This window comes from Bos javanicus, chromosome 6 (assembly GCF_032452875.1).
Source record: "Bos javanicus breed banteng chromosome 6, ARS-OSU_banteng_1.0, whole genome shotgun sequence".
Taxonomy (NCBI): domain Eukaryota; kingdom Metazoa; phylum Chordata; class Mammalia; order Artiodactyla; family Bovidae; genus Bos; species Bos javanicus.
This window is the reverse complement of record NC_083873.1, coordinates 115,062,833-115,088,569: the sequence shown is the minus strand read 5'-3', so window position 1 is coordinate 115,088,569 and position 25,737 is coordinate 115,062,833.

Sequence of the window (25,737 nt, the reverse complement as noted above, 5' to 3'; positions counted from 1 at the left end):
CCTTGCTGTGTCCTGCGCACAGCTTGGGCAGCCCCTCTGTAACCATCGTGGGTTCCTGCTGTCTGCTTTCTGGGTCCCCTCTAGAACGTTCCATGAGGATGGGGGCCCCACTGCCTTGTGTCTCAGAGCCTGGGGTAGAGTGGACACCCATGGGGTGCTTAGTGATCACTTGCTGAGTAGGTGCCTGGGGCAGCTGGCCTGGGCTCTATGCTGGCCCAGTCCATGGGGCAGGCAGGCCTCCATGCGGTCCTGATAGCCACCAAGGCAGCCCAGAGTCCTGGCACGGTGTGCCCAACCTGCGCTCCCAGCAGCACCAAAGTCCCTCTGCGGGAGGCCGCGTCACTGGCTGGCCCGGAGGAGGGGCCCTGGGCGGGCCGGCTCCAACACTGCCCTGGGGGTGCCTCCCCAGCCTGCGGGGCCAGATGCTGGAAAACCGTCTTTAGGTGCCGGCAAGAACCGAGCAGGGTGAGAAACACGGTGGGCCAAGGGGGGACGGAGCTCAGCATGAGACAGAACGTCGGATCAGCCCTCCTGTGCCGCGGGGACTCCGCCGACCTCAGCCAGCACGAGCTCCCCGTCGCCTGCCTGGCGGAGGACAGCCGGACGGCAGGTCGCTCTGACACTCAGCTACCACCCGGAGTGCAGGCCCGGCTCTGATCCTAGAAGGACCCTCTTCCTCAGAGTTTGTCACATGGATCCCAGCACAGACCGCATCCCAGGGTCTAAGCAAGCCTGTGGCCGCCACTCTGGGCCTGCCTTCTCATCCGCACTCCCAGCCCGTCACAGGACCTGCTGTGGGGGTGCACGGGCGGGCAGGGGTCCCCCTCTCAGGACCCTGGGTGACGGGGCAGGTGTGGAGCAAAGTGGTTCTCCCAGCCCGAGTGCAGTTCCCAGCATCTGAGGGCTGTGGGATGAGGCACACACGATCCCTGCCGGCACAGGGTGGCCGGGGCTTCTGGACAGACTTGGCAAGGGGCTCGGCCAGGCTCCAGTGAAGTGGGGCCGGCTGGTCCACAGGCAGCAGGCCACCGGGAGCCCAGCCCGGGGAGCCTCCGTGGGGCTGGCCCATCACGAGAGTGGAGCCATTTGGCGGTGAGAGGCAGAGCCTGGACCCGCTCAAGCCCAGGAGGGCAGGGCAGCAGGCTCTAGAGCGAGTGTGGTCTCGGTCGGCAGATGTGGCCCAGTTAATGGGCTGGGTGGGAGGGCTGTGGGGGGGCTGTGGGAGAGGACCAGCTGGGTTGGAGCTGGGGGGTCCGGCTCTTGCCAACAGCAGGACAAGGCTGGGCCTCTCCACGCTGGACGTGGCCTCGTACCCAGGGGTGTGCTGGGGGTCCTCTGGCCCTGGTTTGGGGGGTCCTCCTGCCTCCTCTCCCATGGCTTCCCTCTGCCTGTGTTCCCGCCCACTCAGGGAGAGTGTGGTGGAGTTCCAAAGAGACCACAAGCCTGGAAATGCTGCCTGCAGTGAGAGCCCCAGACCTGGGGAGTGGCAAGTAGCCCGGGGGAACTGAGCCACCAACTGGGGGCCAGGGTGCTGAGTCCGGCCTGACTGGAGCCTCAGCTTGTTCCAGACTGCAAGGGAGCAGGAGGGAGCAGGCCCCCCACCCCCAGACTGAAGCCAGGGCTCCTCGTCTTTGATACACTTTGGCCACCTTCCCCTGGACTCTTCTGAGAGGGAGAGGAAGTGGCCTCTGGCCACCCTCACGGCTCAAATCCACAGTAAAAAGAGAGACCCCCCCCCCATCCAGTGTCTGCATATAAAATGCCAGGGCAGGCTTCTGATTGGTCCAGCTGGGTCATGTGGTTGGTGCCTGAAGGGGTCACGTAGAGAAGGAGCGGACACTTCTCAAAGGTGAGCAGGTGTGCTCAGCCCTGAGAAGCTGAGGGAGGGGTCAAGCCAGCCCAAGAACCCCCGAGGAGCTGAGGGAGGGGTCGGGCCAGCCCAGGTACCCCTGAGAAGCTGAGGGAAGGGTCAGGCCAGCCCAGGTACCCCTGAGAAGCTGAGGGAAGGGTCAGGCCAGCCCAGGTATCACAGAACAGGGCAGGGGGTGAGTGGGGGATATCTGAGCATGGGCTCAGCCACAGGGAGTCAGAATCGGGACCAGCAGAGAGAGCGAGAGAGGTGAGGATTGCAGCCCCGCCTCCCTCTGTAAGGGCAGCTTGTGTGTATGTTCACATGCAGTTTACAGGGTCTTGACAAACGCTGGAGTCCTGTGACCACCGCCACAGTCCCAGTGCAGGGCAGAGCCGTGATCACCCCTCCAAGCTCTCTGTGTAGCTGAAGCCTCCCTGACCCAGGGCCTGTGGTATGCAATCTGCTCCCCAGCCCTGGTCCTTCTGTTGCAGAAGGTCATTTGAGCGGGGTCACACAGGAGGCGGTTCCAATCCGGCTCCTCTGGCTCTGCATAGTCCCCTTGTGATTCAGCCGGGCTGCCTGTGAGTAAGCGGTTCATTGTTTTACTCTGCTGAGTAGTATTTCACCCACTGGATGGATCCGATGGATTCCGCTGACACAGTCTCCATTTGAGGGACATTTGGGTTCATCTCCCTTGGATAAGAACCCAGGACTGTGTCTGGTGGGTCCTGTACAAAGTGTGTTAACCTTGGTAAGAGTCTGCCAAACCATTTCCCCCACATTCTCACCAGCAATGTGGGAGAATTCTGGTTCTTTCTCACTCTTGCCAGCACAGGTAGCATAAGTCTAAGAAAAAATTAGCTCTTCCCATACTTGTGGAGTGGTATCTCATTGTGGTTTTAATTTTTAATGTGTGTTTCCCAGTGCATAATATGGAGGAAGTTTTCATAAGCTCATTTACCATTCATATATCCTTACTGGTGAAATGTCTGTTCAAACACTTCGCTTAGTTTTTGTTGGATTGTTAATACACCTATTACTGAAGTATGAGATTTCTTTATATATTCTGAATTCAAATGCTTTATCAGCTACGTGATTTGTAAATGTTTTCTCCTAGTCTGTGGTTTTTCTTTCTCTCTTAGCAATATCTTTTGCAAAGCAATTTTAAAGAAATTTGATGAAGTCAAATTTATCTTTTTTTTTTTTTCTATTAAGGATCACACTTTTATTGATGTATCTAAGAGAACTTTACTCATCTGAGGTCATGGATATTTTCTTCTAAAACTTTTATAGTTTTGCATTTTACGTTTAGGCTTATAATGCACTCTAGTTAATTTTTTATAAGGTGTGAGGTACGGGTGGGTCTCACTGTATTCCCAGCACCACGTGTTGCAGAGACAAGCCTGTGTTTCTGAATCACCTTTGTATCTTCGTCAAAAATCAATTGGCCATACGCGCTTATGGTTCTGTTTCTGAACCTTGTATTCTGTTCCATTGATCTTTGTGTTTTTGTTTTTTTTCCCCCCAATATCTCACTGATTGCATTGCTGTAGCTTTACAGGAAGTCTTGAAATCAGGCTGTGTGCAAAGTCCAGCTTTTTTCTTCTCAATCACTTTTTGCTCTTAACCTCTTATTTGGAGATCATTTTAGATTGAGAGAATTGCAAGAACAGCACAGAAAATGCCCCCAAACCTTTCACCCAGGCTCCCCTAACATTAACATCTTACATAACCACAGTACAAAGACCTATACGAAGGAAGTCACTTTGATATACCAGATTTTCCATTAAAGTTCTTACTTCAGTTTCAGAATCTAGTTAGTCTGTGATTCCAATTGGATTTAGCGTTCACGTGTCCCCAGGCTCCTCCCACCGGCGTGGCTCCTCCCACCGGCGTGGCTCCTCCCACCGGCGTGGCTCCTCCCACCGGCGTGGCTCCTCCCATCGGCGTGGCTCCTCCCATCGGCGTGGCTCCTCCCATCGGCGTGGCTCCTCCCATCGGCGTGGCTCCTCCCATCGGCGTGGCTCCTCCCATCGGCGTGGCTCCTCCCATCGGCGTGGCTCCTCCCATCGGCGTGGCTCCTCTGACTTCCTTCGTCTTTCATGACCTGGAGACCCAGGACGTGCAGGCCAGTTATTTCATAGACTGCTTCTCAGTGTGGGTTCTTCTGAGATTTTCTCGTGATGCAGCTGAGGCGTCGCCAGAAAGAATAACGCAGGGGCTGTGTGGGCTCTTCCACCAGCCGCATCAGGACTGACTGTGCGTCCCGTTACAGGAGCACCCGGTCTCGGCTGCTAAGTCAGGCTGGAGCCTGCCAGACTTCTTTGTGAAGTTGCTGTTTTCCTTTTTGCAATCTGTAATACTGTTGGAAGACATACATTGAGGCTATGCAAATATCCTGCCTCTCCTGAAACGTTTGCCTACTGACTTAGCATCCAGCACTGGATTTTGCCCGCAGTAATTTTGACTGTGGTGTTCTAATGGTAATTCCCTGTTTTTTCCTCCTTGTTACTCGGAAGTCTTCCGTAAGAAGGAGCTCTCCTGCCTTTCTTTCTTTCTTTTTCCTTTCCTTCCTTCTTTTCTCCCTCGCTCTTGTCTTCCTTCCTCGCTCGCTTTCTTTCTCAGTATGGACTCAAAGATGTTTATTTTATTCTTTGGGTTCTAATCCAGTACTTTGTCTATTTTGTTGTTTAAAGTATTCTAGCTTTGGTCACTGCACACGCTCTCACATGAGCTCCAGTGGTCTTGTAACATGTACTCATCTCTCTTTTAAAGCAACCCCCAAATTCCTAGAACCCCAAGATATTCCAGGTTCTTTTTTTCCCTGCATTTTCCCACGTGCTTGCTTGTCATCTGTATTTCCTCTTCAGTGGATTCTTGATCTAAATCTTTTCCTCTTTTTTAAAAATAACCATTTGTTTTCTTATGGGTGACTTTTGAGAACTTTTTGCTCCTCTATACTGTGACTGTAAGTTCAGTTCAGTTCAGTTCAGTCACTCAGTCGTGTCCAACTCTTTGCGACCCCATGAATCGCAGCACGCCAGGCCTCCCTGTCCATCACCAACTCCCGGAGTTCACTCAGACTCACGTCCATCAAGTCAGTGATGCCATCCAGCCATCTCATCCTCTGTCGTCCCCTTCTCCTCCTGTCCCCAATCCCTCCCAGCAGCAGAGTCTTTTCCAATGAGTCAACTCTTTGCATGAGGTGGCCAAAGTATTGGAGCTTCAGCTTTGGCATCATTCCTTCCAAAGAACACCCAGGACTGATCTCCTTCAGAATGGACTGGTTGGATCTCCTTGCAGTCCAAGGGACTCTCAAGAGTCTTCTCTAACACCACAGTTCAAAGGCATCAATTCTTTGGTGCTCAGCTTTCTTCACAGTCCAACTCTCACATCCATACATGACTACTGGAAAAACCATAGCCTTGACTAGACGGACCTTTGTTGGCAAAGTAATGTCTCTGCTTTTGAATATGCTATCTAGGTTGGTCATAACTTTTCTTCCAAGGAGTAAGTGTCTTTTAATTTCATGGCTGCAGTCACCATCTGCAGTGATTTTGGAGCCCCCAAAAATAAAGTCTGACACTGTTTCCACTGTTTCCCCATCTATTTCCTATGAAGTGATGGGACCAGATGCCATGATCTTTGTTTTCTGAATGTTGAGTTTTAAGCCAACTTTTTCACTTTCCTCTTTCACCTTCATCAAGAGGCTTTTTAGTTCCTCTTCACTTTCTGCCATAAGGGTGGTGTCATCTGTATATCTGAGGTTATTGATGTTTCTCCCGGCAATCTTGATTCCAGCTTGTGCTTCTTCCAGCCCAGCGTTTATCATGATGTACTCTGCATATAAGTTAAATAAGCAGGGTGACAAGATACAGCCTTGATGTACTCCTTTTCCTATTTGGAACCAGTCTGTTGTTCCATGTCCAGTTCTAACTGTTTGTGAGAAATGTGATTTGCAAATATTTTCTCCTGGTTCATGCCTTGTCCTTTCATTCTGCGAAGAGTTCTTTTTGTTTGTTTTTAATTTTTGTTTTACAGAGCAGATGTTGTAATTTTGGTAAAGTTCAACTTAGCAGCCTTTGTTGTATGTGGATGATGTTATTGGTATCCTGTCTAGGAATATTGCCTAATTCAAGGTCATATGTTTTCTATGTCTTCTAGAACTTTTATAACTTTATGTATTTTTTAATACGTAAAGGAGAGCAAATCAATCAATCCTAAAGGAAGCCACCCTGGATATTCATATTCATTGGAAGGACGGATGCTGAAGCTGAAGCTCCAGTACTTTGGTCACCTGATGCAAAGAACTGACTCATTGGAAAAGACCCTGACGCTGGGAAAGACTGAAGGCAGGAGGAGAAGCGGGCAGCAGAGGATAAGATGGTTAGATAACATCATTGACTCAGTGGTCTCGAATCTGAGGAAACTGGAAGATATTGGACAGAGGAGCCTGGTGTTCTGCAGTCCATGGGGTTGCAAAGAGTCAGACACAGCTTACTGAACGACGTGTTTTTTCAGTGTTTCATTTTGAGTTGATGTGGTTATAAGCTGTAAGGTTGAAAGTTCGTTGCACATAAACGCAGACTTTCTAGCATAGTTGATTGAAAAGATTGTCCTTTTGATGCTTAATCGCTGCTGTGCCTTTGTCAACAATCATTGACTGCCCATGGGTCCATTTTTAGGGTCTGTATTCTGTTCTGATCTGTATGTCTGGCTTTCACCAATGCTTCCCCATCCTGATCACTGTCACTTTGTAGCGAGTTTTGAAACCGCATGGCATGGGTCTTCTGGCTTCCTTCTTTCCGAATTTGTCCTGTGATGTCGTCAGTGATTGTGGTTTCTAGCCTGCAGGCTGCACATTTTATACCCAAATACTGCATTTCCCGTGCTACTGTCGGTGCGTCTGTTCTAATCTCAAATTCCATTTCTTTGTTGCTAATAGAAATGTAACAGATTTTTGTTTGTTGATCATGAGTTGTTGCAGCTCTCATTTATTAATTCTAGAGCTCTTTTGTGTAGAGTCTTCAGGATTTTCTACATAGAAGTCATGCTATCTATGAATGGAGATTTATTTCTTATTTTCTTATTCTTTTCATTTCTTTCCCTTGCCTTATTGCACGGGCTAGGACTTCTGCTGCATGTTGAATAAGAGTGTTGAAAGAGGACATCCTTAGCTGCTTTCTTTTCATTTAGGTTATGACCAACCTAGACAGCATATTCAAAAGCAGAGACATTACTTTGCCAACAGAGGTTCGTCTAGTCAAGGCTATGGCTTTTCCAGTGGTCATGTATGGATGTGAGAGTTGGACTGTGAAGAAGTCTGAGCGCCGAAGAATTGATGCTTTTGAACTGTGGTGTTGGAGAAGGCTCTTGAGAGTCCCTTGGACTGCAAGGAGATCCAACCAGTCCATTCTGAAGGAGATCAGCCCTGGGATTTCTTTGGAAGGAATGATGCTAAAGCTGAAACTCCAGTACTTTGGCCACCTCATGCGAAGAGTTGACTCATTGGAAAAGACTCTGCTGCTGGGAGGGATTGGGGGCAGGAGGAGAAGGGGACGACAGAGGATGAGATGGCTGGATGGCAACACTGACTTGATGTACATTGAGTCTGAGAGAACTCCGGGAGTTGGTGATGGACAGGGAGGCCTGGCGTGCTGCGATTCATGGGGTCGCAAAGACACGACTGAGCAACTGATCTGATCTGATTTTTAATTGAAGGATAATTGCTTTATAGTATTGTGTTGGTTTCTGCCAAACGTCAACATGAATCCTTGGCTGGTTTTTTAATCTTGAGGGAAAATGCCCATTTTTTTTCACCATTAAGTAGATATTAGCTGTCAATGCTGTCAATTCTCTTGTTCAGGTTAGGAGGTTTCCTACTATTTTTGGTTTGCTAATTTTTTTTTTTATCATGAATAGATTTCAAATTTTGACAGATGATTTTTGTTCCACTTATTGAGATCTTCATATGGCATTTATTCTTTAACCTATTAATATGGAACATTACATCGATTAATTGTAAAAATTTTAACCATCTCATGAAACTTGGTTATGGGAGGCTTTACGGTCATTGAGGTGTTGTTCGTGGCCCTTGTCGCCTTTCACGAGCTGTGTGGTCTGAAGTAACAGCCACTCTTTTCCTGCTGATATTGATCATTTTTGCCTTCCCTTTTCATTTCTTGAGCATTTGTGCTAGAAGTTTATTGATTCATTGATCTTTAAAAATAACTTGGCTTTTGGTTTATTGATTTTTCCTACTGTTTTAAATTTCATTGATTTCTTCTCTAATCTGTATAATTCGCTTCCTTCTGTTTGCTTTGAATTTATTTGCTTTTCTTTTCCTAGTTTCTTCCAATGGAAGCTTATATTATTTGATTTGAGATTATTAGTCTTTTCTAAAGTAATTTTAAGACTATAAAATTTCCTTTAAGCACTGTTTTAGTTGCATTCCACAAATACTGATAGGTTTTATTTTCATTTTAAAATATTTTAAAATTTCCCCAGACACTTACTCTTTTATCTGGTTCTCACAAGTGTGTCGTTTAGTTCCTAAATACTTCTCTTTTTTTTCCTGAAACTCTTGTGTTGCAGATTTCTAGTTTAATGTTGTTATGGTTCAAGATCAAATGGTTTCTATTCTTTTGGATTTGCTGAGATTCGTTCTGCAGCCCAGGCATATTTTTCTGTATTTTTCTGTTATTGTATAGAATGTTCTCTGCATGTCAGTGGTCTAACAGTGCTCTTCAGGTCTTCTTCATTCTGACTGGGCTTCTGGGTTTTTGGTTTTGTTTTTTTCTGTCCATTTCTGAAACAGAGTCGACATTTCCAAGTGCAGCTGTGGATTCGTCTGATTCTTTCTTCAGAGGATGAGCCGGTTGGATGACAGCACTAATCCAATGGCCATGAATCTGAGCAAACCCCAGGAGGTGGTGAAGGACAGGGAGCCTGGCGTGCTGCAGTCCCTGGGGCCGCAGAGAGTCGGATGCCCCTGAGCAGCCCTCAGCCCCTGAGTCTGGGGCTCCTGTATTTCCCAGGTGCACACGCCTTTGGATTGTTATGGCTCCACTTTTGTCCTTATGCAATGTTCCTCTTTATCTCTGACAACCTCGCTTTGTCTAAACTTGGCTGATAACAGCATAGTTCTTTCGCTTAGTGTTATGTGATTTAACTCTTTTCATCTCTTTCTTTTTCGGCCGTGATGGGTCTTTGCTGCTGTGTGCGGGCTTCTCCCGCTGCAGACAGTGGGGGCTGCTACTTGTGGTGGTGCTCGAGCTTCTCACTGCAGTGGCTCCTCTTGTCGCAGAGCACGGGCACCAGTTGCAGCTCGCAGGCTCCAGAGCTTGGGCTCAGCAGCTGTGGCACATGGACTTGGTGGCTCTGCCGCCTGTGGGATCCTCCCCTACCAGGGCTCGAACCTGTGTCCCTTGCATTGCAAGGCAGATTCTTAACCCCTGGACCACCAGGGAAGCCCTCTCTTTTCATCTTTTACTTTTTTGTAATCTATTTATATCTTTATATTCCAAGTAGGTTTCCCATAGGCAATATTTAATTGATTCTCAATTTTTAAAGATAAAAGCTCACAATCTGCTTTTTACCTGGTATGTTTAGATATGCATGCTTAATGTGATTATTGATAAGGTTTGATTAAAATCTGGGGCTTCCCTGATGGCTCAGACAGTAAAGAATTTGCCTGCAGTGCAAGAGACCTGGGTTGGGAGATCCCCTTGTAGGAAATGGCAACCCACGCCAGTACTCTTGCCTGGGAAATCCCATGGATGGAGGAGCCTGGTGGGCTACAGTCCAGCTATCTACAGTCCATCTAGTCTTTTTTTGTTTGTTCCATATATTCTTTGTTTCTTTTTCCTGTGTTTTAGCCTTTTCTTGTGTTAACTGGGTATTGTTTTATGATTCCATCTTATCTTGTCTATAGATTTATTATTTATATCTCTTAAACAACTTTTAGTGTTTCCCTTTAGTTTAACTATATATCTTTAATAAACCAGAGTTTACCTTCAGATAACACTGTACTATTTCACATGTAAAGACCTTGGAATGTCATATTTTCAACTTATCTTTGTTGCCGTATTTACTTTTATACATGCCATAAACATATTGTTACAATTTTTGCTTTAGATAGTTTATCTTTTAGAGCAGTTAGAAAATAGAAAAAAAAAAAAGGGTTTAATTTCATCCTCATTGGTTCCATGTCCAGCGACTTCATTTCTAAATTTCAGCCCAATGGAAGGGTTTTCCACCTGAAGAACTACTTTAGCACTTCTTTTGCTGCTGATCGCCTTGAAAAGCATTTTGTTTCAAATAAGCAATTTTTGTTTATTTGAGAAACTTGTTACTTCCTTTTCATTTAGGAGAAGATATTTTCTTGAAGTTTACAGTTTTTTCTTCCTTCCAACACTTTAAAGATGCCTTCCACTGTTTTCCGTCTTGCATCATTTTGATGAGAACTCCGCTGTAAACTGTATCTTTATTCTTCTGTATGCACGCATGCTCAGTCACTTCAGTCGTTTGACTCTCTGTGACCCCGTGGACTGTAGCTCACCAGGCTCCTCTGTCCATGGGGACTCTCCAGGCAAGAATACTGGAGTGGGTTGCCATGTTCTCCCCCAGGATTCTTCTGTATTTAATGCTTCTTTTCTCCCACTCTGGTTGGCCTTATATTTCCTCTCTGTCTCTGGAGTGTACATCAACATGTGGTTATGTGTTTGTTTGAGGTTTTTAAATTTGTTTGTTTGGTTTTGGTATTTATGCTGGTTGGTGTTCTCAGAGCTTTTTTAAAAAAAAAATTTATTTTTAAAGAGCAGTTTAGGTTCCAGTGAAATCGAGAGGTAAATACAGAGATTTCCTATGTACCACCTGACACCCCACCCCCACATGGGGAGCCTCCTCCACAATCAACCTCACTCATCAGAATGGTATGTTGTTTACCAAGGATGAACCTTCATTGACAGGTCACAGCCACCTAAAGTCCACAGTTTACCTGAGGATGCACTGTTGCTGTTGCAATTCTGTGGTTTGGATACATGTATAATGACATATAGGGCTTTCCTGGTAGCTCAGTTGGTAAAGAATCTGCGTGCAATGCAGGAGATCCTGGTTCAATTCCCAGGTTGGGAAGATCCTCCGGAGAAAGGATAGGCTACCCACTCCAGTATACCTGGCCTTCCCTGGTGGCTCAGCTGGGAAAGAATCCGCCTGCAATGTGGGAGACCTGGGTTCGATCCCTGGGTTGAGGAGACCCCCTGGAGAAGGGATAGGCTACCCACTCCAGTATTCCAGCCTGGAGAATCCCATGGACTGTATAGACCATGGGGTTGCAAAGAGCTGGACACAGCTGAGCGACTTTCACTTCATAATGACGTATATCCCTCATTATAGTATCACACAGAGTGCCTCCACTGCCCTAAAAACCATCTGAACTCTGCCTTCCTCCACCACCTCCCCGCCTTCTTGGATCCGTGTGTCGTGTCTGCCATTTGCCATTTCTTTGACTGTCTCTTCTGTCCATTCTCACCTCCCCTTCCAGGATTTCAGTTACGCACGTGTCAGAGCTTGATGTTGCCCCACAACCCACGCCTGCTCAATCAGCTTTACTTCTGCTCTTTTTTCTTGCTCAGGTAATTTTTTGACTTGCCTTCATGTTTGGTGGCTCTTTCCTCAGCTATGCAGCTCCTACTGATCCTACTGAATCTCCCACGAAAGGCCTTCTTCCTCCCTGTTTATGCATTTTCATCTGTACTGTTTCCTTTGGGCTCTTTCTCAGAGTTTCCATCTCTTTGCCAAAATGACCATCTGATCACGGACCTTGTTCCCATCACACCGATCATGGTTATTTCACTTTATTATTTTTTTTACCACACCTTGGGACATGTTGGGGAATCTCTATTCCCCAACCAGGGATCAAAGCTGCACCCCTGCTCTGGAGGCACACGGTTTTAAACACTGGACTCCCAGGAAAGTCCCAGTGACTTCAGATTCCTGGCCAGACAGTCCCTGCATGGGCACCGCATGGGAGCCTGGTTCTGAGGCTTGCTCTATCTCTTTGGAATAAGTCTGTTTCTCCAGTCTTTTCACAAGCCCCAGATTTTTTAGTGAGAAGTCATACGTCCTTCTTTCTGCTAGACCTTTACCGTGGGGTTTTCCGCTGCTCTGGGTGAGGGTTGGGAAGGGCTTGAGAGGTGCTGTTGCTGAGGCGATTCCGCTTCAGGGGGCAGTGTAGACAGATGGTGTTGAGCCGCGCCTGTCCGCTCTGAGTTTGGCGTCTTCCTCGGACACTGTGCCTCTGAGAGGTCCTTGCTCCTGGTTTCCTTGTCTGTGCTCTCCCAGCTCACTTTTCCTTGGGCTTCACATCTGGTTACCGTGGTGACGGGAGCTGGAGGGCGTGTGGTGTCTGTGGTCCTGATTCAGCCTTGGTTTTAGGGCTGCAGTTGTTCCAGGAATTCTTGGGGCTGTGGTCTTCCTGCTCACTTTCCAACTGTTCTTGGGGGTTCGCTGCTTAACCCTGCCCTTACCCCAGGAGAAGGGTCCCCTTACACAACTTCCCCGAAACCCTGGCCAGATTAAGGTTTTGTTCCACAAAGGACCCAAGTGATGTTTCTTGCCCCTTCCACATGCTGCCCTTCTCCTCTGAGGCCATGCCACCACAGTGGGCATGTCTTTGGGTTCCTTTGAGACCTTTTTTGAAGGTTTGCAAGAAAGAGCCCCCAGAGGATGGGGTCCTCCAAGCTCTCAGCGCCCCGGTGCTGCCAGATGATGCTCACCCTCCCAGGGCACCTCCTGGTCCTGCTGATGTCCTCTCACTGATGCCCATTGTGTCATCCCTGGGGGCCGGGCTCATGGCCCCTCTCTCCCTATAGAGCAGTCTTGCCTTGGAGTTTGAGACAGCTCGTTGCCCGGTGACCTCAGCTTTCCCACACATGCAAAAGTTACGAATTTGAAATTGGCTCACTTCCTTTTTCCTGTTGAAGAGCATGTGCCGCGTCAAGACAATACAGACGTGCAGGGAGCATGCTCGGGCCAAGTCCTGTGAGTCTGACCCTGCCCGGGTGGGCTGCTTGGCCTGGACAAAGCACATGGATTTCTGGATCCTTGTCACCAGGGCCAGGCTGGAACACAGCAGAGGTAGCTGCAGGAGTCCAGCAATCTATCATGTCGTTTTGCCTTTTAATACATCATAACCCTTTGCTGAAAGCAAATAGGAGAGGAAAGCAGTTTTTGTGCCCGTTTCCTTCTCAATGGCCTGTAATGTGGAGAACTTGGAGCTAATCGGTCAAGAATTGGGCTGAGACGGCGCTTTCTCGTGGCTCTAGTTACCCCGAGGGCACCGCACGCTTCAAATTCCACCGCAGACCTGGTTTTAGGATGGGGGCCGGGCTGCTTTGCCAGAGAGGATTTTTTTCCTCAATATCTGCTCCTGCCTCAACTCTTGGTCTCCCTTTGCACAAGCCTCAAAGGGGGCAAGCTCTCGTCCACCCCCAGAAGCGTCCCACTGTTCCTCGCAGCTCGGTGCCCGTTACCTGGCCACAGGTGAGAGTCAGACCCTTCTTCTGGTTCAGATTAAGCCCCATCTCAGGCAGAGTAGGGCTTCCCTGGTGGCTCAGATGGGTAAGAGTCTGCCTGCAGTGCGGGAGACCTGAGTTCAATCCCCGGGTCGGGAAGATCCCCTGGAGAAGGAAATGGCAAACCACTCCAGTATTCTTGACCTGGAAAATCCCATGGATAGAGGAGCCCAGTGGGCTACAGTCCATGGGGTCACAAAGAGTCGGACACGACTGAACGACTTCACTTTCACTTTCAGGCGGAGTAAGTGCTCGCATCTAGTCTTCCCGCCGGCACCGCTTTCTCCTTGAATCTGCAGACTGCCGGTCACTTTGTCATTTCTCTTTTTCCAAGAAAGCTTGTGAAGTTGCCGTTTGCCAGGCTTTTCGGCTCCGTTGGGTTGTTGGCTCTCTATATCTAAGAAAGGAAGAGATACAGAGTTATCCTTAAAAGCACCTGCTTGCACAGGGCGCTCACATCCCATCGGCCAATGCTCATCAGGGGGCCAGACCTGCCAAGGCTGCCTGCTGGCCCCTCTGCCTCCTGGAAGGTACCGGGAGTGACACGCGGGAAGCAGCCGCGTCCCCGGACTCTCACATGTGACCTCTCAGGGAAGGAAGAAGAGAAGAGGAATCCCATCCTCCAGCGACCTGTCCTCACTGAGGGATGCACTTGAAGCCTCATCACAGGCCAGGTGCTCCCGCACATCCCGGGTGGACTGAGCTGTTCCCAGTTGGGACCCGAGTAAGGGATGCTGCTGTGAGCATCTCGGGGCTCATCCCCTGATGCCCCTCTCTCCCGGACGGGCCCCTCTGGGCTGTACAGGGGAGTGGAACTGCTGGGCTGGGAGCTGTTGGGGTTGGGAGACGACCCTGGACAGTTTTCCAAAGGGTTGCACGGGCTTCCTTTCCTACCAGCAAAGAAGAAGAGTTCCTATCGCTCAGCCCCCATCCCCAACATCGTTCTCTGTCAGACTCACTCCAAATAGGCAGCATCCAGAGCAATAATTAAAAAAGGACCCAGCCAATCTCTGTGGCCAACCCTGGAGGCACCTTCTGTTGTGGTGAGAGGCCCTGGGTCCCCCAACTTTCCAGCAGCTCCCACGCATCTGCACGAGGGTGTGGGGCGGACAGGGGCACTGTGCACGGGCGGGGGCGGGGCTTCCGCTCTGGAGCGAGCAGTTGTCAGCTTCCCTGAGCAGGTGTGGACTTGGCTCAGGGGACGCAGGTCTCTTTGGGGCCTGCGTGTCACCTGGAACCGGTGACAGTGACCGGGGCCCCGCTGTGGCCCTGCCCAGAGCCCAGAGGCCGCGGCCCCGACCCGCGTGTGCACCTTCTCCCAGCCGGGCCCCGGGAGGCGGATTCCGCTGTGACGCCCATCCCCAGGGCGAGGAAACCGAGCCCCAGCCCATTTAGGGTTCCCCCAGAGAGGCTCGGATAGGACGAGCTGGGTTTGGGCCCTGGGTTCTCCTGCTCTGGCCTTGGTCCTTGGAGGCGTGGGAGGCAGCAGCACGTCAGGGCAGCTCCGGGCTCTGCAGCCCCCGCGGGGCAGGTGGGGGCCGGGGGGGTGGGCACAGCTCGGTGCTAATCTGTCTCAGGGAGCTGACCCGTACGTGGAATCTGTCGGGCAGCCCAGGGCTCGCCAGCTTAAGGACGCACGATTTCACCGCAGGTCAATCGTTCCCCAGGCTGCCCGAGGCTCTGGGGCCCGGTGAACAGACGCCTGCTCTCTTCTCACGGACCGACTCATCTGGAAGCTTCCATCTGGGCTGTGGGCCCGGCCGACTCTGGATGCCACGTGGCGCCCCTGCCCTCACCTCCCCACGCAGCCCCCCCGCCCCCCGACAAGGTCCAGGCCCTCACGGGACGGCCCGCGCCTCCGGCTTCCTCCGAATGACGGGGCTTCTGCTACACGGGCCCAGGATCCAGCGCTCCAGACGGGGGTGGGGGGCGCAGCGCCGTTTGGCTGGCCGCCCGGCCAGGAACCTCCCCTGCATTCTGCATGACCGCGGGGCCTGTTCCTTGCGCCTGTCTGCTCGCGTCACATCATGGAGGGCTTCTGGGGGCTGCGGCCGGCTCTGAGCACAGCCGGGGTGGTGGAGGCGGCCCAGCTGCTGCGCTGGCCCCTTGGCGGAGGTGCTGGGCCGCCGTGGCCCCCGAGGAGGGGCAGGGCAGTGGGGACCATTGGCACGGCCTCTAGAAACAGGCCTTTGCCCAAGTCGTGCCCAGGAGAAGGGGCAGCGAGGCTTCTCCATTTACAGGGATGAGAACGTGGAGGGCGGTCAGGTGCTGTGTGTGCGATGGTGTGAGCCACACGAGGCTGATGCTGGGTGCAGCTGTGTGTGCGTGTGGAGTGTGAGTGTGCAGGCATGTGTGTGTGCCTGCATACATGGATGTGCTCAAGAGTGCATGTGCACACACCTGTGTGTGTGTGTGTGTGTGTGTGATGGAGAGAGAGGGTCTCGGGGGCGTCCAGACATCCTGGCAGGATCTGGACACACAGAGCCATGAGAAGCAGCCCCTGCTGCTCCCAGTCAGCCCCCAGGCCAGCTCCGCACAGCCCCAGGCACACGGAGCGCAGGGCTCACCCCTGGAGTTCCTGTTTCCAGGTGATTAAGTTGAATCATCTTTTATTGCTTCAGTTCAGTTCAGTTCAGTTCAGTCGCTCAGTCGTGTCCGACTCTCTGCGACCCCATGAATCGCAGCACGCCAGGCCTCCCTGTCCATCACCAACTCCCGGAGTTCACTCAGACTCACGTCCATCGAGTCAGTGATGCCATCCAGCCATCTCATCCTCTGTCATCCCCTTCTCCTCCTGCCCCCAATCCCTCCCAGCATCAGAATCTTTTCCAATGAGTCAACTCTTCGCATGAGGTGGCCAAAGTACTGGAGTTTCAGCTTTAGCATCATTCCTTCCAAAGAAATCCCAGGGCTGATCTCCTTCAGAATGGCTGGTTGGTTATTGCTTAGTATCTTCAATATGGGTGGGACCATGTGGCTCCCTGCAGTGTGAAGCCGAAGCTCCTTAGCTCAGTGTCACAGGCCCCTGTGATCCCAGCGGTCTTTTCACCAATGACCTCTCCCCTCCTGCCCCAAGGCCCTCCTGTGTACATCTTGAAGGCAGATTAAGGGACTGCTTCTGGAAGCCTCGATTTCCCTGTTTGTAAAGTACAGGTATGAGGAAATTGGGGGTGAAGGCTGCGGCTTGCTCAGCACAGGCCGGGCGGGCACGTGAGCCCTAGGAGCGCGTACCTTCTGACCTGCACGGCTGTCTTCTCAAGGCGGCCGTGGGGATGGGGGGTCTACGCCCTCTCCTGTCTGTGTCCTCATGGCATCAGAGCCCTTGCCTTGCAGACGGCAGGCCCACCATTCTGATTTGCCAGGAGAAAGATGGCAGACGTCTGTGTTCTGGGAGATGCAGGATGTCAACAATGCGCCCCCTCCCCCCACCCCATAAGGTGAGGGGCTCACCCGAGGCTGAAAACGGATGCCCAGAAATTCACCTGGCCAAGGAGCTCTTTGCGGGGCCCAGGACCCTGTGTCCGGCCGAGGCCAGGGGGAGCCGGCCCATTTCCCGTGACTGTTTTTGCTCTGATGGTCAGGTTCACGGGCAGTACGCGTAATCAGAAGCATTCGGTAGCGATCTAATTAAATGTTAACACATCATTAAAGTGATTTGCGATAAGCACAGTTAACAGTTTGATAAATCCATTCCTGGCTGACTCCATGCTGAAAACGATCGTTCTCAATCAGCCGTGGGCTGTTGACATCCGCTCAGCTTCGGGGGGCGGGGGTGGGACACCGCACAGGCTGGCAAGGCTCCTCTGCCCTCCCAGGCCTTCCAAGCACTCAGCTCCCATGTGGGTTGGTACCTGGGGAGTGTGGGGGGGTGGTGTGTGCACTCGGGGTTCCGTGGAGGCGTGGGAGGGGCAGTTCATTTCTGGGACATTTTCCAAGTGGCAGGTGTTTGGGTGTCCAGGCGGCCGCCCGACACAACTTGCAAAGGATTAGGGAGGCGCTGCTCTGCCCTGGTTAACACTCCGTAATGAAGGCGGCCTCCCAGTTGAAGGCTGTGAATCACTGCCTGTTAATGGGATTAATTGCTCAGGAATTAACTCTGCGTTTCTGCACACCTGGTGATGTGGGTGGGGGGTGGGAGCCAGTTCTGCTTGAACATGGATGTCCTGACTTGGGGGCAAGGGAGAAATGGCTCAGGGAGGGCTGGGGTGGGGGCGGGCACAGAGGGTTTGCTCAGGGAGGGGATGACAGCCTCAGGAAAGACAAAAGGGTCTTGTGGCAAAGCTCTACATGAAGGACACAGGGTGCTAATCCTCGAAGACCCACAGGGGCCCCTGGAACAGCAGGGACCTTTGGATTCTGATAGTCCAACCTCCCGAAGAATTGATGCTTTTGAAGTGCAGTGTTAGAGAAGACTCTTGAGAGTCCCTTGGACTGCAAGGAGAGCCAGCCGGTCTATCCTAAAGGAAATCAGTCCTGAATATTCATTGGAAGGACTGATGCTGAAGCTGAAACTCCAATACTTTGGCCACCTGATGTGAAGAACTGACACATTGGAAAAGACCCTGATGCTGGGAAAGATTGAAGGGGGGAGGAGAAGGGGATGACAGAGGATGAGATGGTTGGATGTAATTACCGACACGACGGACATGAGTTTGGGTAAACTCTGGGAGTTGGTGATGGACAGGTAGGCCTAGCGTGCTGCAGTCCATGGGGTCGCAGAGAGTTGGACACGACTGAGCTGAACTGAACTGAACCTCCTGGCTTCACAGTCGGGGAAGCTGAGGCCCAGAGGAGGTGAGAGGGGAAGCAGGAAGCCGTGTGGCTGGGCCAGCAGGTCTTTTCACCAGTGAGCTTTCCCCTCCTGCCCCCAGGCACGTCTATATCTCTCAGGCAGATTAAGGCTTCTCTAAGCCTCGGTTTCCCTGTTTGTAAAGTGTGGATACAAGGGAATCGGGGTGAAGGCTGCGGCTTGCTCACACGGGCCGGGCGGGCACGCGAGAGAGGCGTGCACATCTTCCGGCCTGCACGGCCGTCTTCTCCCGGCGGGGAGGGGAGGCGGGGTCGAGGTCTGCTCCTTCCTCCGCGTGAGGAAGGCTGGGCTGCCCTGGGCCCCAGTGCCTCTGTCTGTGATACCCTGGCCTCGGGGTGGAGAGAGAAGTGCAGGAGGAGGCGGGAATCAAGTGCAAGCAGTGGGCCCGGCCCTCCCACCTCCCTCCACCCAGGATGAGGCTCTGCTGAAAACACCGAGGGCCTGGAAACAAGGCCCCATGCTTGGGTCCACGCAGGCTTGATCTTCCAGTGGCTGGGTCACTGGTGAGCTCACTTTGGTCCTAAGATAATCCCCAGAGCACCAACAGTGTGCCAGGCACTGGATGGCCAGGAATCCTCGCTGGACTCCGCTCTCACCATGCCTCCTCTCTCTGAGACTCCACCACGTGAGTCTTCGGCAGGCTTGACTGACGTTGTGAAAAGTGAAAGTGTTAGCCACTCAGCTGTGTCTCTTTGGCGACCCCATGGACTGTGGCTGGCCAGGCTCCTCTGTCCATGGGATTTTCCAGGTAAGAATACTGGAGAGGGTAGCTATTTCCCTCTTTAGGGGACCTTCCTGACCCAGGGACAGAACCAGGGTCTTCTGCATTGCAGGCAGATTCTTAAGAGTCTGAAATGCCAGGGAGAGATGCTGCGGACTTTGTCCCAATTCTGGGACCGCACACAGCTCAGGCCACTGCGTGGAGTGCTCTCTGCCCTCACCCCGCAGCTCCTACTCATCCACTTCTGGGTCTGAGCCTCAGTGCCACCTCCTTGAGAAGCCCTCCAGGACTCCCGTGACCAGGCTGGCTGCCCCCGTCCTGTGCCTCCCTCAGCCTCTAGACCTCTCTTATGCCTCCTCCCCTTCACTTGTTAAATACAGGTCTCCTCACTCACGTGAAAGCTGCTGCGGAGTGCTTCCTAGCGGAGTCCCGGGGCCAGTTTTATTCCTGTAAGCCCTGGCGTCCGTATCTGTACCGCGGTGTAATAGCAGTTCCTACAGCTCAGAGCTCTCCTGTGGATTAAAAAACGACGCTTGGGAAACCTGTAGCTCAGTGCCTGGCACCTGCCGAGGGCCCACTGATGTCAGCCCGACTGTGAGGACTGCTCTCTGCAGGCGGGGAAGCTGCCAGGGGCTCGCGTGCTGGTCCCTGTCTCCCAGTCTCAGTAAATGGACCCTCGCGGTCCCTTCTCTTGCTGAGCTTCCTCACAGTGGGGAGAGGAACAGTGGCCAAAACAGTGAAAGGCCACGAGAGGTGTGAAAAGAGAACAGAAGAGGGTGACAGGTTTTGGGGAGCCTGGTCTCGCCTGATCTGGGTCTCAAGTCATGGCCCAAGGAAATAACGTGTGAGCGTATGTGTGTGTATGTTAGGGGTGAGGGGGGGACAGCTGTGTGTGGGGGACATTCCAGGCATAGAGAACAGCGTGTGTAAAGGTGTGGAGGCCCGGGGCTTTGAACAGTGTGAGCATCTTGGTGTTTCTGGTGCACAGTGCACAAGGTGCATAGTGTCTCAAGCAAGGCTTGGCAGGCGCGTGAGAACCATGCTGGGCAGGAATCTGGGAGTCCGCTGATGAGGAGCAACTTTGTCTGATGTAAGAGGTGTGGTTGGTGAAGGGTTTATCCAGCTTGACAATCTCATAGTTTAACTTAGAGTGTTTAGTCTATTTACATTTAGTGTAATTACTGAGAGAGTTGGCTTATAACTACTGTCTTACTATCTGGGCCTTCCTGGTGGCTCCGACAGTAAAGAATCTGCCTGCAATTGAACCCTGCAGGAGACCCGGGTTCGATCCCTGGGTCAGGATGATCCCCTGGAGAAGGGAATGGCAACCCATTCCAGTACTCTTGCCTGGAGAATCCCATGCATAGAAGAGCCTGGTGGGCTACAGTCCATGGGGTTGCAAAGAGTTAGACTGGGCTGAGTGACTAATATTAAGTTACTATTTGCTTCCTATTTGTCTTCCTATTTCTTGAATTCTTAGAATTAATCTCTTTTAATACAATTATCCCATTTCTCTCTATTAACTTTTTAGTGTCAATTATAGAGTCAGACACAGCTGAGTGACTAATACTAACTTACTATTTGTTTCCTGTTTGTCTTCCTATTTCTTGATTCCTTAGAATTAATGTCTTTGAAAACAATTATCCCCATTTCTCCCTATTAACTTTTTAGTGTCAATTGTAACCTAGAAATTAAAACACACATTATTGACTCATTACACTCTCATAAAATTGATTTCTTTCTTACCACAGCCTGATGATGTTAGAACCTTGCTGCTGCTAAGTTGCTTCAGTCGTGTCCAACTCTGTGTGACCCCATAGACGGCAGCCCACCAGGCTCTCCTGCCCCTGGGATTCTCCAGGCAAGAACACTGGAGTGGGTTGCCATTTCCTCCTCCAATGCATGAAAGTGGAAAGTGAAAGAGAAGTCGCTCAGTTGTGTCCGACTCTTCGCGACCCCATGGACTGCAGCCTGCCAGGCTCCTCCGTCCATGAGAGTTTCCAGGCAAGAGTACTGGAGTGGGGTTGCCATCGCCTTAAGACACTTTAATTGCATGTATTCTACTTGTATTTTACATGATCATTTCCTGCCTTTTGTTTATAGATAACCTTTAAGCCCCGTAACACACTCTCATTTTTTGAGTGACTGTGTTGCGAAGCTCACACATCTGTGAGCATGTCGGCCCTTTCGTTACTGTTCCTCCTCCCGGCACCCACACGCTTTCCCCAGGTTATCTCTCTTTCGTCTCCTTTACAGGGTTTCCTTTAGTGCAAGCACGTCCAGTGACAAAGGAAGCAAGCTTTGTCTGTCTAAAGCTGTCTTTCACTCTCATCTGAAAGAACATCCCGTCTGGACAGAGTCCAGGCTGGCAGGGGCTTCTTCCAGTGTTGTGACGAGGTCATTCCACTATCTTGTCGCGTCCGCGCTCTCCTTGGGATGTCAGTCTGTTTCCTCATCTGTCTTCCTAAAGGTGAGGAGGTGCGGTGTGTGGTTTTCCTCTCTGGGTGTTTTTAAGATTTTCTCTGTCTTCTTCCAGTGGTTTTTCTGTGGTGTGCCCAGAGGGCGTGTTTGCTTGTCTATTTTTGAGTTCTAAGTCTCTCCTGCTTGCCTTTGCAGAGCCTTTTGATTGTGTGAGTTTATTTCTTAAAGCTATTTGGCAAAAATCAGGTCAGTATTTCTCCAGATTTTCTTCAGACCCATCCTCTCTCTTCTCCCTCTGGGACTCCTTTTCTAACTTTATCAGGGATGTCGGTTTCCGGCTCTTTTCCACGCTCCTTCACGCATTCTCGATGTGTTTTCCCTACGTGGTATAATTTCTACATTCTCTATTGACCTGTCTTCCGTGTCACAAGTCTGTCACTGCCTCCTGCTTTGTCCAGCTGTAAAGTCCATCTCGCAAGCGGTTACTTTCCTTTTTATCTATACATTTCTCTTTGGCTGCGCCGGGTCTTCAGTGCTGGGCTTGGGCTTTCTCCGGTTGACGCACGCAGGCTTCTTGTTGCGGTGACTTCTCTTGTTGCAGAGCTCAGGCTGTACGGCGTGCAGCTTTCAGTAACTGGGGTGTGCAGGCTCAGTACTTGTGGCTCATGGCTTGTGGGCTTCCCTGGTGGCTCAGACCGTAAAGAATCTGCCTGCAGTCAGGAGGGCCAGGCTCAATCCCTGGGTCAGGAAGATCCTCTGAAGAGAGGAATGGGCACCACTCCATTATCCTTGCCTGGAGAGTTCCATTGACAAGAGGATCCTGGTGGGCACGGTCCATGGAGTTGCAGAGTTGGACGTGACTGAGTGACTAACACTCACTTTTTCTTTTCCCTTTCGTGTGGAATCTTACCAGACCACAGACCAAACCCACGTCCCCTGCGTTGGCAGGTGGATTCTTAACCACTGGACCACTGGGGAAGTCCTATGAATTTTATATATTTTTTAAATTTTTCTTTAGATTCTAATTCTCAGCTGTAATTCCCCTTTAAAAGATGGATTTGAACTACACTCTACTTGTTTTAAGCGTATGTCAATTATAGTTGTTGAGAAGCTCTTGCCAGCTTATTCCAACGCTTGGATAAACAATGGATCTGTTTCTGTTGGCTGGTTTGCCCCTCTTGGCTTTCTTGCATGTGATGCTGTCTTTTGGCATCCTCATAATTTCTCATTTACTGGCAGTTATTGTGTATAAAATTGTAGGGGCCCAGGTGACTTTATTTTCTGAGAGTGGTCCTTGTTTCCTCTGACAGGCAGACCAGGTGTGGGACTGATCACCTTAGGAGCTGATGCCTGCTGGCCTGGGTTTCAGATTTGAAAGGCGCCACCTACCTCTGGATCCCGGTTCTCTCAGTGCAGCCTTTCAGATCTCCAGCCAGGAGCTTGCCACGTTCACTGATCTACTCGTCCTGGCGGGTCTGGGTATGGTTAGCCCACAAGACTGTGGAAAATTCCATTCTGCTTTTCAGAGGTTTTCATAGCTTTCTATTGTCGCTTAAAGATGTAGGCATTCCATACCACCTTATCTGCCTCCTGAGAAACCTGTATGCAGTTTCAAGAAGCAACAGTTTGAACCTTACATGGAACAACTGACTGGTTCAAAATTGGGAAAGAAGGATGATACGGCTGTATATTGTCACCCTGCTTATGTAAGTTCTATGTAGAGTGCATCATATGAAATGCCAGGCTGGATGAGCTCAAGCTGAAATCAAGATTGCTGGGAGAAATATCAACAACCTCAAATATGCAGATAATACCATTCTAATGGTAGAAAGTAAAGAGGAACTAAAGAGCCTCTTAATGAAGATGAAAGAGGAGGGTGAAAGAGCTGGCTTAAAACTCAGCAAAAACTAAGATCATGACATCTGGTCCCATCAGTTCAGTTCAGTTGCTCAGTCATATCTGACTCTTTGTGACCCCATGGACTGCAGCTCACCAGGCTTCCCTGTCCATCACCAACTCCCAGAGCTTGCTCAAACTCATGTCCATCTAGTTGGTGATGCCATCCAACCGTCTCATCCTCTGTCATCCCCTGCTGCTCCTGCCCTCAATCTTTCCCGGCATCAGGGTCTATTCCAATGAGTCAGCTCTTCTCATCAGGTGGCCAAAGTATTGGCCAAAGTATCAGCTTCAGCATCAGTCCTTCTAATGAATACTCAGGACTGATTCCCTTTAGGATGGACTGGTTGGATCTCCTTGCAGTCCAAGAGACTCTCAAGAGTCTTCTCCAACACCACAGTTAAAAAGCATCGATTCTTTGGTGTTCAGCTTTCTTTATGCTCCAACTCTCACATCTATCCATGACCACTGGGAAAACCATAGCATTGAGTACATGGACCTTTTTGGCAAAGTAATGTCTCTGTTTTTTAATATGCGGTCTAGGATTGTCATAACTTTTCTGTCAGTAACAGACTTTATTTTCTTGGGCTCCAAAATCATTGCAGATGGTAACTGCAGCCATGAAATTAAAATTAAAAGATGCTTGCTCCTTGGAAGAAAAGCTATGACAAACTTACTGTATTAAAAAGCAGAGATATCACTTTGCTGACAAAGGTCCATATAGTCAAAGCTGTGGTTTTTCCAGCAGTCATGTATGGATGTGACAGTTGGACCATAGAGAGGGCTGAGTGCGGAAGAATTGACGCTTTAGAATTGTAGTGCTGGAGAAGACTCTTGAGAGTGCCTGGAACAGCAAGGAGATCAAACCGGCCAGTCCTGAAGGAAGTCAACCCTGAATATTCATTGAAATGACTGATGCTGAAGCTGAAGCTCCAATACTTGGGCCACCTGATGCAAAGAGCTGACTCATTGGAAAAGACCCTGATGCTGGTACAGATTGAAGGCGGGAGGAGAAGGGGATGACAGAGGATGAGACGGTTGGATGGACATGAGTTGTAGCAAACTCCAGGAGACAGTGAAGGACAGAGGAGCCTAGCCTGCTGCAGTCCATGGGGTTGCAAAGAGTTGGACACGACTGAGTTACTGAACAACAATCCGTTCCCCATCAATTCTGGAGTCTGGCAAAAATCTTGACATGGAAATGGTCTGTTTTGGAAGCCCCGAGGGCCTCCGGTGTCATCAGTCTGGCTCTGCAAGCCACCAAGAGTTCTGGTGGGTCCTTCAGTTGCGCCCACCCAGCAGAGCTTCCAGGACAAGCTCATACCTCACTTTTTGCTCCTGCCTGGAAGAGCCAGCACTCCCCAGGAAAAGGAGCCAAGGGTGGCTCGACCACCCTCTGCACCCTTCCCTGCCTCCTGGTTCCTGTTGGTTCATAAGCAGCCAATGCTGTCCTTGGAGGGGAACTTGTTCTGCCGTGGACTCCCCGCTCCTCGACTCCCCCCTACACAGAAACTGGGATGGGTTTAAACAAGCAAACTACATCAACTTTTGAGGGGCGTTGTTTATTTGCATCATTTACCCACTCTTTCTGGTGGCTCAGCTGGTAAAGAATCCGCCTGCAATGTGGGAGACCTGGGTTTGATCCCTGAGTTGGAACGATCCCCCGGAGAAGGGAAAGGTTACCCACTCCAGTATTCTGAGCAACTTTCACTTTCACACTTTCACTTTCATCCAGTCTTTCATCAAATTACATTGTTTAGCTCTCACCAACATCTGTGAGCTGCACCCTTCCCTTCTCCAGGGCTGCTCTGGAAAAGCCCACTGTCTCGGGAATCCCTCCTCAGTCACCCCATCTAGGCTCCATGCCCCCTCTCACTCCCTACCCCTGTCCTGCCTGTCCTTCTCCAAGGCTCATCACTGCCTGGTGGAATATTTACATCGCCCATCTCTTTGTGCTGTGTCGGCCTCCCTAGGAAAAAACCATTCCACAGACCAGAACTTCTTACTTGTTTAGTCCATCGCCGAACACGCAGTCCCTTGGACTGCCAGGAGATCCAAGCAGTCCATCCTAAAGGAAATCAGTCCTGAATATTCACTGGAAGGACTGATGCTGAAGTTGAAACTCCAATACTTTGGCCACCTGATGCGAAGAACTAACTCATTGGAAGAGACCCTGATGCTGAGGAAGATTGAAAGCAGGAGGAGAAGGGGACGACAGAGGATGAGATGGTTGGATGGCATCACTGACTCGATGGACGTGAGTTTGAGTAAACTCCGGGAGATGGTGATGGACAAGAAGGCCTGGCATGCTGCGGTCCATGGGGTTGCAAAGAGTCAGACACGACTGAGCAGCTGATCTGAACTGAACTGAACTAAGCGTGCCGTACTGTGCCACCATCGGCCCAGGCCTGTAACAGATGCTCAATCGATATTTGTGGAATGAACGAGGAGCATCACCCTG